This window comes from Microcebus murinus, chromosome 3 (genome assembly GCF_040939455.1).
Source record: "Microcebus murinus isolate Inina chromosome 3, M.murinus_Inina_mat1.0, whole genome shotgun sequence".
In the NCBI taxonomy this organism is placed as follows: Eukaryota; Metazoa; Chordata; class Mammalia; order Primates; family Cheirogaleidae; genus Microcebus; species Microcebus murinus.
Window position 1 is genome coordinate 55,178,567 of NC_134106.1, and position 20,353 is coordinate 55,198,919.

The following is a 20,353-nucleotide window of genomic DNA, read 5'->3' on the forward strand; positions in this document are numbered from 1 at the left end:
TAAATCATGAAGAGTATCATTGTGATGTCTCTTTTTGCATCTGCATCGGTGAGAGAGATATTTTACCTCAGTCAATCAAGAGAGCTCTCTTCTTTTTTCAACCTTGTGAGGATTTTGCGGTTCAAGTTTAGTGCTTTTTCTTTTTGAGAAATAGGTTTTATGTTTTGGGGGGATTTGTCATTTGTTCTGTCAGGGAGCATCTCATAAAAGACATTTTTTTTTTTTTTTGGCAGCTGTTATCAGCGGAACTGGAGGAGGGGTTTTCATCTACATAGATTAGGTTGATGTACCAATCTCTTTCTTCTCTGGGGTTTTTAAGAAATCTTCCATGATTGGTTGAGCATGAGGAATCTCCCTGTGACAGCTCTATAAAGAAAGAAAGACAATAAAGACAATCTAATAGGCAGTCAGTCAATGAAGATTTTTGTCTGGAATAAATTTAGCGCATCTCATAAAATTTTTATAGATGTTACGTTTCAGATGCTTAGAATATTATTATCTAGCCCAACATTTCTCTGTTCCTGATTTTTCTTATTCTTGCCTGCAAAAAACAAAAACAAAAGAACCCCAAACTTTTGTGGGATGTTCTTCTGTGTCTATTTTAAGCTCTTAGCAGAGTTGTTTAAATAACTGATTTTTCTTTTTTCATGGCTTGGTGTTCTTTTCCCATGGGATTTAATTAGAGTCTTCTACAAAAATCTGACAATTAGTGGGTGTCACAATGGAATTTGTAATTTGTATCTTTACTTGGCTTCAACATATAAGCCTCAAAAGGCCCTCATAAGCACGAGGTTTTGTTGCTTTCTGTCCAATACATAAGAACAATGAAATTATCATAAAGATAAAATATCTGATTATTCTTAATTAATTAATAGAACAGAAAGTGCCCGCAAACCTAGCCTGTAGCAACTAAAATCAAGTCACTTAAAAATTTACCTTACAAGTAAAAGAAAACCAAAACAAAAAATACTTAAGAATGACATTACTAACAATTCTATACACTTTTTTATGCTGAGTTTTTGGAGATACTACAAGTCTGTTTTTTTTTTTTTTTCCTGGTTTTTAATGTCCCCTTTCCCTCTCTGTTTTGGGAAGCAGTGAGTTTATGTCCATCAGGAAGCAGGGATTCTGAGACAGCTGCAGAGGAAATATGTATGGGCCAGGTAAAAAATATATTCAGATCTTTCCACATGGCTGGTGCTTGCTGATCCTGGCTTAATGTCCCCTGGGTCTGAGGAGTTGTGACGCTCTATAGCATATTTTATTATTTAATGGGAGAGAGTGTGTTTCCTCTCAGTGAGGCACACATGATGTCCACAGTCCTACCTAATATCCCTTTTATGAAAACATTCTTTTATGCATTTTCTGAAAAAAAGCATGGAAGGGTGTAAAAGAGATTCGAATCAAGAGAGAATTATCTCTTAAAAATATTTCCTTTCCCCTAAATTTTTATAAGTTGGGCACTCTGATTTCTGTTAGCAGAGCTCCCCTTTTATGGCAGGGAAAGAGCAGTGAAAAGATAATGTGTTTTTAATTTTTTTTTTCTCCATCAGGGAAAGAAGCATATTGGGGTTATGAAATCAAACCCTTTCTGTGGTATTGCCATTGCTTGTGTATCTCCACCAAGGGGAGACCAGGTATTCATGGTTTTGAGATTTGTTTCTTTTAGAACTTTTTAAAAAATGTATTTCAAAAGATACTCAGGCAGGGAATGCAAATCCTAAAGCCATGGCTGTGACTCCTTTTTTATGTGGCTAAGTGGTGGAGGAAGCTCTCTGCAGAGGAGGGTGAGGTCAGCAGAGAGCCGGCGTCCCAGAGGAGGTGGCTCTGAGACCCCCTGGGCATCCACTCAGGGGCCAGGTCTGGAGCACTAACCTCAGGTGTCCATGCTACTTCCTGGTCTCCAGATGGGTAGAAAGCGCCATAGAGAACCTCTAGGCTTGGCATTTTATTCCGGCTGCTGAGAAAGATAGTAGAAGAAGAAAAGGCATTGCTCTGGGTGTCTGAAATCGTGGGCTTTCCTAACAGCAGCACCATTTGCTCCTGGTATGACCTTGGGTGAGTGAAGCTATCTAATTTGGCTGCGTCTCTGTTTCTCTGTAAAATGTGAGTAATAATTCCTGTCCTGCCTGTCTCATGAGTGTGGCATGTGTCACAGTACAGGGAACATGGCTGCTTTAGAGTGGATTTAAAAGTACTTTGGGCCTGGTGCAGTGGTTCATGCCTGTAATCCCAGAACTTTGGAAGGCTGAGGCAGGAGGATCACTTGAGGCCAGGAGTTTGAGACCAGCCTGGGCAACATAACAAGATCCCGTCCCTACAAAAAAAAATGAAAAAATTCTCTGGGCATGGTGGCATGCACCTATAGTCTTAGCTACTTGGGAGGCTGAGGCAGGAGGATGGCTTAAGTCCAGGAGTTCGAGGCTGCAGTGAGCTATGATGGCACCACTGCACTCCAGCTTGAGTAACAAGAGTGAGACCCTGTCTCAGAAAAAAGGGGGGTTGGTGCGGCTTTGTAAACTGAAGAAGACTATGACTGAGCGTTCCCTCTGAGCCTGGCCCCATGCTAGGTTCTCTGGGAAATGCCCAGGACCTACAGACCACAGTCCTCCAGTCTCAGTGGGCTGAGAGCCTGATTCAAAGAAGGAAGCAGCAGCGATGGTGTTGGGTCCCTCGGCAGGGCTGTCCTAGTAAGCAGTAGGAAGACGTAGGATTTAATGTAGTAGCCCCACTCTCCCTCAGAGGTGTATGGCCTGTGGGGGCAAGTGCAATAAAGGACAAAGAGTTGCCACATTGTGTTGTCTCTGAGACACACTCCCCCTCCCCCCATACACTTTAACATCACTAAAACCAGATGTCTCTCAGAATTAATGGTGTTGTAGTTTAAATAGTGGATCTTTTTTTGTTAGTGGTACACACAATAATGGTACACCTTATAATCTATAAAGTCTTATATCCAATAAAATACTGTACAAGAAGAAAACTACCATGCCTGTGGTATCCCACACGACTAAGCTCAATGTTGAAAAGGACCTTAAAGTACTACCTGAGTCCCACAGCCTCAAAATGATTGAGCCCTCAGCCTCAAAATGATTGAATCTATCATCAGAATATTACATAGTTTCATAAAATGAGAAAGAGGAGATATTTCACATGGGTATCTATACCAGGAGCTTTGGATTTTGATGTTCAGAGGATCTAAATGCTTTATTCTCCTTAGAAATTACTTAATTTCTATAATTATTTTTAAATCTTAGAAATAGAATCTTACCTGGGGGGAAAAAGTGAGACATGAAATTCATTCAGACATGAAGGGAAACCATTCAGTCTGTACCCATGAACTTTTATTTTCAATGTTGCTTTCAACGTCAGGCAGTCAGTTCTAAAGAAGTCAACATTGTACTGCTTCCTTTTTTTTTTTGTGACAACATGCTCCCCTTTCTTCTTCTCTCTGCCCCATGCACTGGGTGTGCAGAGTCTCACTGGAGACAATATTCCTTGAAAATCCAAAGGAGGCTGGGGTAGACGTGGAGGGACATGAGAGAAGAAAGTTGTTGTAGGGGAGAAAAGACTTTTCCTTTATCTTCTTAGGATCTGTGGCTGGGTCTGAAAATTAAACTGATGAAAGACAGATGAATAAGAGAAAGGCTTATAGATTGTATTTGATGTTAATATTTTTGTATGTACACAGAGGCCTTCATATATAAGACATGACGACCCAAAGAAGTGGATAGGCCCGAGAGCTTATATACCATTTTAACAAAGAACAATAAATTGTTTTAAGTCCTCAGCACAGTGACTGGTATATAGTTAGCACTCAGCACATGGAAGTTATTCTTCGTTGTCTTCTTACTACTGCTAGTATTCATAGTTAGTGTAGTGTTGGTCAGGCTAGTAATGTTTGAGGTCAAGAAGGGCCTTATAACATGGCTCAAATTAGTTTGTAGTGGCATTTCTATGTTCTTTGAAACATTTAGCACCATTCTCAAGGCTTGCTAGAACTAAGTCTCTGTGCCCTAAGGCATTCATTGTATATAATAAATTAACCTATTTTCTCTGCATCTAGAACAGTACTAGCTAAGTATCCTCCTTGAAAATCATCACTCAAAATCATTTTCTATGGGGCTTAATTATTTCGAGGAAACTTGGTTGGGAAAAGCTGATAAAGAACAGATTTCCATAATTCATGAAGTTGAGTTTGTATTTGAAAACTGTTTGATTTAGAAGAAAGAGTGTGACCCCAAAGCAAATGAAGCTAATGCATGAATTCCAAATATAGCATGCTTGCAAGGTGTTCTGAAGGCTGTCTCCAAGAGGAATTTTTCTGTTGTTTATGTTTATCCTCTGTAGACCTGATCCTTGAAACCTATTTCCTAACTTATAATTTTCATTTTTACATTATTGAGCCTGAATGCTGACCATAGCCTTCCCTCACAGGTGGTGCTAACTAAGAATGTTGATGCATTTACTTTGGAAGCCGTTGGGGAATGCTGCCCAGAATTGTGCTGATCTCTCTTTCACTGCACTCTTCTTAGAAAATGAAAATATGTTTTTGGTTGACACTCAAAAAGAAGACTAGAAAAGGGCAGATGTCTGGAGTAATCCTAGCACATCAAGCCTTCGCTTTCATTTGCCTCTCCACGGCAAGCAAAGTTCTGATTGGAGATGTGGGGAAACTTTCCAAATTCATTTAAATTGTGAAGGCACAAACCCCAAAAGTACATAGATAGTGCTGAGTGTTCTGAACTGCGATGGGAGTATTTGGAGCAGAATTACTGCTCACTCTGGAGAGGGAAGGTGGCTGGAGTGCTTTCTCTTTGACAACATCCAGACCTTATAAAGTAGATAGGAACAGAGTGATGAAATCTGAGAGAAAGGTGGATAGATTAACTCTCCCCCAACAACTCCTGTGATTAAAGAAGGGGGAAGAAAACTTACTAAAACTCTGAAGCAGTGTTGCTTGGCAGAATGCATTAATGTTTGGAAATAAAAAGGTACTTCCAGCGGTCTTTTGGAAACTGTGAACAGCAGTGGTTCTTCCAGCTCTTTGAAAGTTTCTCTGAACAGTATTGTCATGGATTCATTTTGATTCGGGGCAGGTAGAAGAGTGAACATGAATGAGATCTGTTAGCAAGAAAGGCAGCATGATTATAATCTCAGTAAGTCCCACACTCTGAACACCTTCTCCATCTATCACAATGTAGATTAATTCAACACCATGGTGACTCTGGTATAGTGAAACCTTAACTATGGCTAAAAATTGGTGTAGTCATTCCACTTTCTGCAATCTTACATTTAGTTTCTTTCAATGGGCATTAATATGTGAGCTATGTAGATAAATGAAAATTATTTTCATGGAAAGTTTAAGCAATTTATTTACTTGTATTAAGGAGATATGTTGCTTTTCCTGTAGAGATTTATCTTTGCTTTAAAGATTAAGCCTGAAATAAGCCAGGGAAAGAAAAAAGAAAAAGAAAAAGTGGAATAGTAGATCAGAAGAATTCTACTTTCAACATCTTCTAATGAGCCTACAATTAGGTAGGGATTGTCAACATCGCATTTGCCAAAGCCCAGACAATCGTGTCTTTCAAATTTCATGGAGGTAGGGATGTTAGGGGAAGAGAAAGTTAGGAAGGAAATTCTGTGCTCGGAAACCTAGCTGTTTCTGTGTGTTTATGAACAAACTAAAGAAAACTGATAGTCCTCTGAGCATGCAGGTGAGCTCATCTGTGGAAAATCCCTGGCTGTTCTCTGGCAGTGCACTTTAAATAGCTCAACTCCCTGACACAGGGTTGATGAGGTGATTTTTTTTTTTTTATTCCTGGTAAATTTGTAAAACAGGCTGTAAAAGAAAGCATTTTCTAACTCTTCAATTGTTTACTGTAACCCCTCATAGAACCAACTGCTTCCCCACCTGTCCCCAGTCTCATCTAGATAGCAGCAACTTCATAGACTGGGAGAAACTTTATAACAAATAACACGCCAGCATTATGGGGTATTTTGTGATCCATCAGTTTGAAGACAGCTTTTTGAACGCAATCCTAAAATGGGGAAATTCAGTGCCTACCATACGTGAAGTTGTTCCCGTGTTACCTTAGGAGAGAGGGAAGGAGGGAGGGTTGGGTGCCATCACAGGTGCAAAACCCCTGGGAGAGATCATATCAATGATGTCAATCAAAACCAAAAGCACTGGGCTTGGTGTTTCAATATCACTTTACCTTGACTTGCACAGGTTACAATGAGATGTTCTGTGCATCCCATTCTGAGTCCATGATCGAAGGGATGCTCTGGTGGCTGGTTAGGTTTAAAAATACCCTAGTAGGTATCTTACCGCTGGATGTATCTAATTCCTGGATGGGATTGACCTTGTACAATCAACTTTTTCCTGAGGGTATGGCCAGAAATTCAACCTGATATTGATCCTTGGAAACTGTGCTGGTAGCTTTTTGGGGATTGCTAATGAGAATCATAAAATAACAGCAAAGAAAGATCTGAATGAACATACCAGATTACTGCATTTGCACTAACTGAATTGGGTGTATGATTTATGAATCGAGTTTGAGGCTGCCTTAGCATGCAGCCTCTCCTAAAATTTGGCTGCATCTCCTATTTAAATAAAATAGAAAATAAGAGTGTTTTCAAGAGTGTGATGAAATGATTCCATTATTGAAATGCTAATTTAGATGTGGGAATTGCCTAAGAGATGGCCCTGCCTGTGAGACACAGCCTGCCTATCTGAACACATGCCCAACGAGAGCTCCTTTCTGCAACGCTGTGTGTGTGTACGTGTGTGTGCGTGCATGCACATGATACCATTTGACAAGCCCTTCTATGAGTGTCAATCTTGGTAAGTTTCCACCCAGGGGATTTCCCTGTGACTGCTTTAGCATACATTTAAAATTGTTGGTTGAACACGGGCTTTCCTTTTCAAATACCACTGCATGCTTGACAAGATTTGGAACCTTCTAGAAAAGGGTTCCAGGCTCAGTGGTTCTGATCATGGACTAATAACTAATTTGCTTGACTAGAGCATCCACCTAAGGCAAAGGGAAAAAGTGGAGTGTGGCCAACTCAGGACCAGTGTAGTGGAGAGGCCATTCCCACAGTCTTTGACCTGGATGGATCCCTCCAGTGAAATGGCTTCCTCTGGTCCCTTCCGTTTGCCTGAGCTGAATGACAGGCATTGGGGTCTGAGCAGTCCTGAGGCACTGCTGTCACTGCGGATAAACAAATGGACAATATCAGAACCACAGGCTCTCCCTGCAGCAATGCAAATCAAAAAGTAAATGCATTTTGAAACAAAACAAAATCACAGGTTTTTAAAGCTCAGCATGGTGACAAAAATGTACAGCAAATCTTCCATTTGTGGGTGACATTTGGGAGAGAATTCATCCAGGCTTGAGTTTACTTGTGAAGAAGATAACCATGAAAAACTGTTAATATTACACTAATCGTGGGGGCTATTTATTCTGTTCATGTTGCTTTCTCCATTAGCACAATCTCTAAAATGCACCCTTTGGCCTCTGGAGTATTTACACTTTCTTTTCCCTAATTATAAATATGTAGGCTGCAGAAGCAAAATACCTGGGAAGTAAAAGGATCTAGAGGGAAATGGGGAAAAAAAACCTCTGCAGAGATGAAAAATACCATGTTGGAGCCCGCAACTCCTGGCTCAGCAAGGCCCTCCAGGTCATTCATCTTGCCTTTGATTTGTCTGCCTTTTCACTTCAAATAGGTTTACAGGTTTTTAGCTGAAACCAATTAAAGAGAGCCAATTGGCAGGGTTAGCACTTGTGGTGTTTATGGTGCGCATTGTATTGATTTATGCCGCTCAGCAGCTACAGTGAAAAGCAAACTATATGAAGAGGAAGGCAAGCCTCATACTGCGGAGGCATTACAGTGCATGGGATTATTTCGAGGACAGTAATGAACAATGCCATAAAGTGAACTGCTGACTCTGCAAGATCACGCAATAAGTATTTTTATTTTATTTTTTAAGAAAGACAAACCAATGGCTACAGTTTAGTGACAAGTAATTATTCAAGATGCTTAGTATCAGTTGACAATGCGGGGCCTTTCACTTAAAGTAGCAGAAAAGGATGCCACGAAAGAGCACACATTAGCTGGTGGTGTTGTAGCTTCTTTAGGTTTAACCTGCTGGACAGAGACCTCACTTGGGATGCCCAGGGGGATGAGTTCCTGGAGCATATAGTCTGGAAGTTATTGGGTGATAGACAAAGATAACTTTTTAAAGATTTTACAATATTGGAAAGAGCCAGGGGATCACTTAAGCTTGGCAGGGTCAAAATATTGAATGGGGTATTCCAGAAAATGGGAAGCCTCGGGGGAAACACCCATGAAGTCAGGGTTATAAAGAAAAACACTGGATAACTTCTGAGGTCCCTTCCTGCCTTCTAGCTGTACGGGACCTAGAATGTTCACTGAAGAGTTGTTGGTGTGGTTTTCATGCTTAATCATACAAAATCATGTGAATCAGCAGGCAGGAGGGAGTGGGCAAAGCACTGGCATTTGTGTACATAAGACTAAATAACTACCTTGGGGTGGGAGAGTGGGAAAACTGCAGCCTTTTTGTTTACAGTCCTCTACAGCACAGGCTGATGAAATTCAGGAATGGTAACCAAACCTCTTTTGACAAGTCTTATAGATTCTTTGATTATGGAAGAAAAAACTGTTTAAGCAAGTAAATGACCAGTTTGGTCTGGAAAATAGCTCAGGCTGGATTATAATGTGGGACTTCTATGATTTAATGTTAAACTTCATAAAGACAGGTGAGTCAGGTGCAGTTTGAATATTTGTAATGATAATAATAATTATTATGAGGTGCTAATAGTCTTGCCTTGTCTTTGTTTAATAACTTATCCTCTTTTTTTTTTAAGTGCCATAACATGCATGGATTCTTTGATTATCAAGACAGCCCTGTGAGGTTGTAAGTTTAGGGCATCATTATCTGCCTCTGGAAGGTGAAGGGATAGCCTCAGGATTCGGTGATTTATTGTGGCGACTGATAAGGGGAAGACAAAAGGAATGAACAATTATTGAAGATGTATGACTCATCGGATCCTGGACTAGAATGCGCATATATGTGTTGGGCCTCAAAACTAGGTATCAATATCCCTTTTTCACAGGAAAGGATATTTACTCCTCAAAAAGGTGGAGTAAATTGACCCCAGGTCAGTAACAAGCAAGAGGGGACACTGGGTGTTGAACCCGGGTATAAGCTCTGGCTACTCACCTGCACTTTCTCTCTTTATTGCCCATATAGGTTATTTGTCTTTTTAAAAAAGGAAGTTCCCTGGTCCAGCATGTTGGGGGCTTAGATGTTGTCACTCTACCTTAATAACAAGTAAAAAGCTGTACAAACAAAAAAAATCAACAGCTCTTCTCAGATCTGTAAGAGAAGGGAGGTCACAAGGCAACCTTCTGCCCCCATAATTGGAGAGACAGACAGGCAAATACAGAGGAATCACACCTTACTAGAGCAGAAACTCTTGTGGAAACCAGTACTAGGTTAAGAAAACCTGAACTGAAATTGATGCACTGCTGAAGGCTTAGTGTGGACAAGAGATAAAAATACCAGGGAAACTCAGTCACTGGGGAAGCCCTCACAGTTTTGTGAGCTTTACCTCTAAGAGCTCTACCAGGTTCCATGAGAAGATCAGAGAAAAATAATCCCCTTGGGCTTCCTGTAGGGGAAGGGGAAAAGTAACCTTGAAATAAACCAGAGCATTCTGTTCTTTTCAACAAGGCCTGACCTCAGGAGAAACTATTTTGCTAGAGTCTAACCTATTGGGGTATTACCAGAGCCTATGTACTTGGGAAAAGGGAAACACCCAACTGCAGTCCATTCTAGCCTTCCAGGCAGAGACAGGCAGAGCACAGAGGACTTTTAGGTCAGGGGAAATACTCTGTATAACACTACAGAGTAATGGTGGATAGATGCCATGATACATATGTCCAAACCCATGGAATGTACAGTAATAGTGGACCCTAATGTAAACTGTAGACTTGGGATGATTATGCTGTGTCAGTGTAGGTGCATCAATTGTAGCAAAAGTACCACTGTGATGGGGGATGTTGATGGTGGGAGAGGTTGTACATTTGTGGGGGCAGAGGTTATATGGGAACTTGCCGTACTTACTGATAAATTTGGCTATGGACCTAAAACTGCTCTAAAAAAGAAAGTTTATTTATTTTTAAAAAGAGATTCCACATAAGCCTCAGGATCCACTCATGTCAAATGATAGAAGCACTGTGGTCAGCTCATAGTTCTCGTTCTCATCCAGGTTAGATGAACTTCCTTGCAATTTACATATTCCTTCCTTTGCTTTTAATTTATTGTTTTTATTTCAAATAATTTATGGGGTACAAATGTTTTTTGTTACATGGATGAGTTGTATCATGCTGTAGTCAGGGCTTTCAGTGTGCTCATCACCAGAATTGTGTGCATTGTACTCTGTAGGTAGGTTTTTATTGTTTCCCCCAACCCCGGTCTTAGTTTCCAATCCATTACTGTTCTTTATGACCGTATATATCCCTTGTTTAGCTCTCACTAGTAACCAAGAACATGTTCTTCCATTCCTGAGATACTTCACTCAGGATAATGGTCTCCAATTCCATCCAAGTTACTACAAAAAGCATTATTTCATTCCCTTTTATGGCTGAATAGTACTCCATGGTATATATATATATATACCACATTTTCTTTATCCACTCATCAGTTGATGAGCACTTAGGTTGGTTCCATATCTTTACAATTGTGAATAATTGTGAATTGTGCTGTGATAAACATTAGAGTGCAGGTGTCTTTTTGATAAAATGACTTATTTTCCTTTGCGTAGATGCCCAGTAGTAGGATTACTGGATCGAATGGTAGGTCTACTTTTAGTTCTTTGAGGAATCTCCATACTGTTTTCCATGGCAGTTGTTCAAGTTTACATTCCCACCAAGAGTGTATAAGCCTTCCCTTTTCACCACAACATGTATTGTTGTTTTTTTTTTTTACTTTTTAATAATGGCAATTCTCACAGGTAAGGTGGTATCTCATTGTGGTTTTATTTTCATTTCCCTGGTAATTAACAATGTTTAGCATTTTTCATGTGTTTTTCGGCCATTAGTCTACTTTTGAGAATAGTCTGTATCTTTTGCCCACTTTTTGATGCGGTCATTTACTTTTTATTTATTTCAGCATATTGGGGGTACAAATATTTAGTTTATGGTTATCTGTTTTTTCTTGTTGATTTGTTTGACTTTGTAGATTCTGGATATTAGCTCTTTGTTGTATATATAATTTGTGAATATTTTCTCCCATTTTACAAGTTGTCTTACTCTGTTGATTATTTCATTTACTGTGAAGAAACTTTTTAGTTTAATAAAGTCCCATTTATTAAATTTTTGGTGTTGTATTTGCCTTTTTGGCTTCGTTATAAATTCTTTGCCTAGGCCAATAACTAGAAGAGTTTTTCATACATTTCCTTCTAGAATTTTTATGGTTTTAGGTCTTACATTTAAGTCTTTAATCCATCTTACATTAATTTGTATATATGGTGAGAGATAGGGATCCAGTTTCCTTCTTCTGCATGTGGCTATCCAATTTTCCCAGCACCATTTATTGAATAGGGCTTCCTTTTCCCAGTGTATGTTTTTGTCTGTTTTGCCAAAAATAAGTTGGTCATAGCTATAATATATGGTTTTATTTCTGGATTCTCTATTCTGTTCCATTGATCTGTACATCTACCTTTATGCCAGTACCATGTTATTTTGGTTATTAAAACCTTGTAGTGTAATTTGAAGTCAGGTAACATTATGCCTCCAGATTTATTCTTTTTGCTTAGGATTGTGTTGGCTATTTGGAGTCTTTTTTGGTTCCATAGGAAGTTTAGGATTGTTTTTTTCTAGATCTGTGAGAAACAATGTTGGAATTTTGATGGGAATTACATTGAATGTATAAATCGCTTTGAGCAGTATGGACATTTTAACAACGTTGATTCTTCCAATACATGACCATGGGATATTTTTCCATTTGTTTGTGCACTTATTATTTCTTTCATCAGTGTTTTCTAATTTTCCTAGTAGAGATCTTTCACCTCGTTGGTTAACTATATTCCTGGGTGTTTATTTTCTTTGTAGCTACAGTCAATGGGATTGAGTTCTTGATTTGACACTCAGATTGACTATTATTAGTATATAGAAATGCTTTGATTTGTGTACATTAATTTTGTAACCTGAGACTTTACTGAATTTATTTATTTTTAGGAGTCATTTTAGGATTTTCCAGGCATAAGATCATATCATCAGCAAACAGGGATCATTTGATCTCCTCTTTCCTGATTTAGATGCCCTTTATTTCTATCTCTTGCCAGATTGCTATGGCTAGAACTTCCAGTCCTATGTGGAATAGAAGTGGTGACAGCGGGCATCCTTGTCTTGTTTTAGCTTTTAAGGAGAATCCTTTCATCTTTTCTCCATTGAATATGATGTTGGCTGTATGTTTGCCATATATGGCTCATTTTGATGTATGTTCCTTCTGTGCTTAGTTTCTTGAGGATTTTTTTATCATGAAGTGGTGCTGGATTTTATCAAATGCTTTTTCTGCATCTATTGAGATAATCATATGGTCCTTGTTTTAAATTCTGTTCATGTTGTGGATAGCACTTATTGATCTGTGTATTATTGGGCCATAATTGCATCCTTAGGATGAATCCCACTTGATCATGGTGTATTACTTTTTGATATGCTGTTGAATTCTGTTTGCTAGTATTTTTGTTGAGGATTTTTGCATCTATGTTCATAAGGCATATTGGTCTGTAGTTTTCTTTTCTTGTTATATCCTTTCCTGATGTTAGTATCAGGGTGATACTGGCTTCATAGAATGAGTTAGGGATGATTCCCTCCTTCTCAAAGTTATAGGAACATTTGCACCAGAATAGGTGCCAATTCTTCTTGGTAGGTCTGGTAAAATACGGCTGCGAATCCATGTGATCCAGGGCTTTTCTAGGTTGAGAGACTTTTTTTATTACTACTTCAATCTCATTACTCATCATTGGCTTGTTCAAGATTTCTGTTCTTCCTGAGTCAAGATTGGAAGGATGTGCATTTCCAAAAATTTATCCATTTCCTCTAGATTTTCTAGTTTGTGTGTGTAGAGGTTTTCCTAATAGTTACGGATGATATTTTGTATTTCTGTGGTATCAGTTATAATGTCTCCTTTTTCACTTATGATTGAGCTTATTTGAATGCTATCTCTTTTATTTATGGTTAATATATCAAGAGGTCTATCAATTTTGTTTCCCTTTACAAAGAACCAACGTTGTGTTTCATTGATCCTTTGTATTTTTTGTTTGGTTTCCATTTTGTTTAGTTCTGCTGTGAGTTTTGTTATTTTTTTCTTCTCCTGACTTTGAGTTTGGTTTATTCTTCTTTTTCTAGTTCCTTGAGGTGTGATATTAGCATGTTAACATGTGATCTTTCTATCTTTCTGATGTAAGTATTTAAGGCTATGAACTTGCCTCTTAACACCACTTTTGCGGTAACCCATAGATTTTGGATGCTTGTTTCATATTTGTCATTCAGTTCAAAAAATCTTTTGATTTCCATCTTAAATATGTCATTGACCCAAGGGTCATTCAGCAGCAGGTTGTTTAATTTCCATGACTTTGAGTAGATTTGAGAGTTCCTCTTGGAATTCATTTCTAGTTTTATTCCACTATAGTCTGAGAAGATACATGGAATGATTTTGATTTTTATGAATTTACTGAGACTTGTTTTGTGAGAAAACATGTGATCTATTCTTGAAAATGTCCCATGCTTTCATGAGAAGAATGCATATTCTCCACTTTTTGGGCACAGTGTTCTCTAGATGTCTGTTAGGTCCCTTTGTTCGAGAGTCCCATTCAAGCCCAAGTGTTTTTTGTTGATCTCAATGATCTGTCCAGTTCTTTCAGTGTGTTGAGATCTCTGACAATTAAGATGCTGGTGTTTATTTCTTTGCTTAGATCTAGTAGAATTTGTTTTATGACTCTGGGGAGCTCCTGTGTTAGGTTCATATATATTTTGAATTCTTATATCTTTTTGCTGAATTGTTCCCTTTATCATTATATAATGACTGTCTTTATCTTCTTTTTACCATTGTTTATTTAAAGTCTATTTTATCTGATGTGAGAATAGCTACTCCTACTTCCTTTTGGTTTCCATTTGGGTAGAATATTTTTTCCCATCCCCTTACCTTGAGTCTATGAAAATCCTTGCATGTTAAATGGTTTCTTGGAGACAGCACACACTTGGGTTGTGTTTTGCATCCATTCAGCCAGTCTATACCTTTTAAATGGAACATTAAGACCATTTACAGTCAATGTTAATATTGATATTGAGACAATGTTCTGTTCATCATGTTGAATGGTACCTAGTTGCTTTATTTTCTCCCTTGTGCTACTTTTTTATAAGAGTTATGAGCCTTAACTTTTGGGTGTTTTTACTCTGTTGGGTATTGTTTATTCTGTTCCATGTATAGGACACTTTTACACATTTCCTGTAGGGCAGATTTGGTGGTGACAAATTCCCTTAGTGTTTGCTTGTCTGAGAAAGACTATTTCTCCTTCATTTATGGAACTTAGTTTTGCAGGATGCAAAATTCTTGACTGGCAGTTATTCTGTTTAAGAAGACTGAAAATGGAACCCCAGTCCCTCTGGCTTGAAAGCTCTCTGCTGAGAGGTCTGCTCTTAGTCTGATGGGTTTTCCTTTGTAAGCAACTTGTTTTCACCTTGTAGCTTATAGAATTTTCTCTTTCACTTTGACTTTGGCCAGGCTAATGACTATGTGTCTTGTGATGTCCTAATTGCTGTATATCTTCCAAGTGTTCAATGACCATCTTGTATCTGGATATCTAAATCTCAAGTGGTAGCAGGGAAGTTTTTGTAATTATTCTCTCAAATAGGTTTTACATGCTTTTTGTTTTTTCTTCTCCTTCATGAACACCTATGATTCCTATATTAGCTTGCTTTGCATACTCCCATATTTCTCACAATGATTATTCATTCTTCTTTGCTCTTTTTTCTACATTTTTTTTTACTGCATAAGTTACTTCAAAATCCTTGTCTTGAAGCTCTGAAATTCTTTTTTCTGCTAGGCCTAGTCTGTTATTAAAGCTTTATGTTGTATTTTGAAATTCCTTAAATGACTCATTTCTTCAAGTTCTCTTATCTCTTTTCTTATGTTATCTATCTTTTTAATGAACTTTTCTTTCCTGTCATGAATTATTTTTGTGGTTTCCTTGAGATGGTTTTCTACCATCTCTCCAATTCCATTCATCTTACTTGCCATTCATAATCTGAATTCTATATCTCTCATTTCAACAATTTTCTTTTGGTTGGAGTTCATTACTATAGAGCTATTGTGATCCTTTGGGGAGTGTCAAGATAGTCTCTTTTTTTATGTTGCTAGAGTTTTAATGCTGGTTCCTTCTTATCTGGGGCCTCTTCTCTCAGCTCAAAACAGATAGCACATATGTTATACCTGTTCTCCTCTTCTTGGACCTCTGTTGCTTGGTGAAGATAGGGATGTGTCCCTGGATGGTGTGCTTGGGTCCTACTCCAGAAGCTTGACCATGCAGGAGAGGAGCAGATGCACTGTGAGCCTTTAACACTGATATTCTGCTGGGTCTCCCCTATTCCCCTGGGGTTGTCACAGGGCTACTGTGGCAGGACAAGCCTGTAGCATAAGACATGCACAAGAGGTGGGGCCGGCCTGAAGGATAGGGCCTGCACATGGGACAGAGGAGATCTGCTGGGGATGGTGCACACACAGGACTGGGCAGCCAAGGTGCTGAGTGCATGGGTGCATGGGTGGGGTGAGGCATGCATAGGGTATGCTGCATGCACAGGATGGAATGGGCCCCTAGGGTGTAGCAGGCCTATGGGGCAGGGCACTTGCATGGGATAAAGTAGGCTTGTAGGGCAGAGTACATGTAGGGCATGGTGCTTCAAGCACCTGCATGAATGCCCCTTCCTTTGAATACTTTTTTCTCAATCATCTTGATTTCTTTGTTTCCAGCACGGATGGTGATTTCCTTTGTTACAGAACGTGGAAGTAAGAGGACCATATAATTTATCATCCAAATCAAGACAATTTTTGAAATGAAAGAAAGTGCCATTAAAAATTATACCAGAGAAATAGGCATAAACTTGGATAGTTCAGGTTGAAATAGGGAGAATGGTCACTCTACTTAAGACTTCAAACTTCCTAAGGAAAGCTGAATCTGGGGACATGTGCATGTATATGTGTATGTAGGTAGTGGACTAAATCCAATTTGGTAGCAACTCTAATTACTCTACCACTAAGCAGTAGGCTCCTCAAGGGCAAGCTGCTCTTTATTCTATGTACCTGCCCTATCTTTACTGGCCTGGTATTTCCCTACCACTCAGCAAGTGTTCATTCAATGAATGAATGGGCTGAAAGCTTGGCTATTTTTCTTCTTTGCTTCTTCTATACCAGCTCTTTCTATTAGGATTTCCAATTCTATCTACCAGTTTCCTCTTTCCTTCAACATCCTTCACTTTCTCTTAGTGATATCATTCCTCTTACACATGATAGACTCAATAGCTATTTATCTCTCAAAGTAATTTTTCTTTCAGATTTTCTGCTTTGCTGGCTAAAGCCACACTAACCCAGAAACTGTAGCAAATTTATGTCTCGGGATTTGGAGGTTGGGTTGGTGGTATCATCTTGATGAAATATGATAGAGTAAAGCTTCCAAAACAGTGTATTCTGGAGCAAAGAACAAAACACCCTTATCGAATGGGCAAGAATGCCAGCCTAGGAAGCCTGTCACAAAAGATTTTAAGATTACTGTGGTTATCATTTTTAGTATACATGTTACAGGACTAAATAAAAAGTAGAACTGATTTAGAGGCTTATGTGCAGAGATGATAGAGGAAAAAAAGACATGATAATGTCTCAATAACAAAAAGATTTTTTAACCAACCAACTGAACAAACAAAGCATGTTCTTATTATAAGGGTCAGGTATAGATAATTTTAAGCCTGGATAAAGCTAAGCAGCAGGAATGTATATGACTGAGAACCTGGACTATAGGAAATCCAAGTTCTAGCGTTGGAAGGGGGTGGGTGGCTGTGCGACTTAACCTCCAGGCTCTAATTTTCTCCATCTGTGATGTGATGGGCCTTGTACTCTTTAGGGCTTCTTCTCAATTTAATCATCTCTTTTTGTAGTTTTTTGAAGATACTTAATACTAAGGCTGGAACCCTTGAAACAGAACAGGCAGCTTACACTTTGGCTTGGATCCTAAGAGACATTGCTTTTTCAAGCCTGTACAACCTATTCTCTATTCTCTCAGCATGGTAGCCTTAGACCTTCTGTGTCCTGCTCATTTAGTTATTGGAAGGGACCAGCTACCTTTAGAAACAACGCTTAGAATTTTCCACTTGGAGAAATTTAGACCAACCCTTTAATTTCACAAAAAAGAAGTTAATGCTAAGAGAGCCATATATAAATTCACAGAGCCATGTTAGAGCAGAATATTTGCTAAAACTTATGCCTCCTGACACTGCTCAAATCTTATACTCTACCTCATTTATTCATTCATTCAATACTTCCTGATAACCTACTACTAGGTCAATACCTTTTCTACATGTTAGGAGTCAAAAAGATATAGAAGATATGATCCCTGTTTGCAAACACGGTCTTTAAAGACACATGCATTAATGAATTCTCATTGTTGGCATTGCTTTTGTAGTTATTGTTTTATTAAACATCTGCTTGTCTTAGCATTACCCTTGCAGAATATTATACATTTATCTTTCTGGTGTGGAAGTATGGCAGAATAGTAGGCACTGTTGATATTAAGATATGCTAGGCTACAGAAACAATAGCCCTCCACCCCCTACTACTGCCAAATATAATAGCTTAGGGAAAAATGTATTTTTAAAAACCTTAACAGGCAAATAGAAGCTTCACTCCCTGCAGTTTTTCAGGGACTCAGACTGATAGAGGATGTTCCATTTTCAGGATGGACTTACAGGGTTACCCTAGGTACGAATATTTGACCAGATGAAGGAAAAGAGCATAGACGATTGCATGCACTGTTTTATGGACCAGGTCTTGCCATGGTGCTGAACACCTTTGCTCACTTTCTATTGGCTAGACCTCAGTCACATGACCACACCTAAATAAAAGGTAGGCTAGGAGATAACATTCTAGCTCTGTGCCCAGAAAGTAGAAAAAATAAGCTTTTGTGAACTGCCAAAAGTCTTCACCACATTGCTTTATGCTCAATTACATGGTGAAATGTGTCCTTAAACCTCACCATTTATTAAACCATTGCATGAATTCCTATTTGGATTTACTTCAAGTTTGTGGAGAGTGATTTGCATTTATTTTTAAATGGGTGTGTTCATCCCTGTTGAAAGTTAACTTACTTGCTTTTTTTTTTTTTTTTGAGACAGAGTCTCACTTTATTGCCCAGGCTAGAGTGAGTGCCGTGGCATCAGCCTAGCTCACAGCAACCTCAAACTCCTGGGCTCAAGCAATCCTCCTGCCTCAGCCTCCCGAGTAGCTGGGACTACAGGCATTCGCCACCATGCCCAGCTAATTTTCTGTATATATATATATTAATTGGCCAATTAATTTCTTTCTATTTATAGTAGAGACGGGGTCTCGCTCTTGCTCAGGCTGGTTTCGAACTCCTGACCTCAAGCAATCCGCCCGCCTCGGCCTCCTAGAGAGCTAGGATTACAGGCGTGAGCCACCACGCCCGGCCTTACTTGCTTTTTTCTATGGCATGTACCACATGCCTTTAGAATTCTGCAAATAAATTTAAAAGTTCAATATTATATTTAATAATAGAACACAGAATGAGAACTGTATAAAGTTTTGTCTCTATGTCTCACTTGATTTATTTCTCACCATGAACAACAAAACATAATTATACAACATCTCAAACAACTCACATAATATACTTTACTAAAATAAACAAGGAAACAAAAACAATACCAGCAACAACAAAAACCTCTTCCTTCTCTCAGGTAGTTCCGAGGGGTTAAAGAGAAGTAGAATTAATTACATGTATTTTTAAAAATTCAATGAAAGATTACTAGGGATATAAATTCTATTTCATGAGAGGAATATATATGAATAATTATGGAAATGTGATTTTGCCTACCATTAACAAGTCAACATCAGATAATTCTTTAACCTACCAGCAATCTTTTTCAGCAACTTGACTAACCATTAAATTTAAAATGTGAAGATTGTGTAATGACACAGGAATGAGTACTGGGTGAGATTACTAAAGCTCTTCAAAGCAACAAAGGGAATCCCAGGCTGAAGTCTTCATTGGGGTCACTTGAGTATAATTTTAATTGAAATGCTCCATCAAAGAGTAAATACTATTTCTACAGATTTCCATATGACTCATTCACATACTTTGTTTTCTGCTCATGTCTCTTTTCCAGGAAGGCACCTCCAACTACTCTATCAAATACAGCCTCTCTCATTATTATTTATTCCCTTTCCTATCTTTGGTTTTATTTTTATGGCAGTTTTTGCTATCTCACATTATATAATATATTTACTTGTTTATGTGTTATTTTCTCTATTTGTCACCAGAATATAAGCTCAAGGAGGGCAGGAACTCAGTCTGTCTTGTTTATTATTGTATTCCCAGCACCTTGAACAAATAATGCCTGAATTAAACTATGTGCTGTATATACTTTGGTTGAATAAACGACTTGCTTGTTTCATGTTGAAACAAGGTTGCTTTATGGTCGTGATGGAGGCATTGGTCACTGGTTATGATCTGTAAGTGCTATTCTGGGTGGTTGCATGCCCCAGAGCCATTGTCAACAGTGCCAGTTAGCTTTTGCTGCTGAAATGACTGCCCAAAACTTAGTGGCTCAAAGCAGCAATTGTTTATGTAGCTTATGATTTTTGTGAGCCTGCCATTTGAGCTGGGCTTTCAGCTGGGTAGTTCTTTTCACCTTGGCTAGACTCATTCATGCATCTGTGGTCAGGTTTGAGCCAGCCAGGTGGCCCTGCTTTTAAGGGCTGGCTGGCTGTCACCTGTGGTGATGGGGGTGACTAAGCCATGTGTCTCTCATCATCTAACAAGGTAGGCCCAGGCTATCCACAGGTAGATGCTCAGGGTTTCAAGGGCAAGAGCAGAAGGTAGAAAACCTTTTGAGGAAAATGTTCAAAACAGGTATAAAGAAATTCTGATGCAATCTGTTGGCCAAAGCATGTCATAATGGCAGCCCAGACTCGAGTATGGAGAAATAAACTCTACCTCCAAAAGTGTGGAACAGCAAATTCTGATTTTAAGAA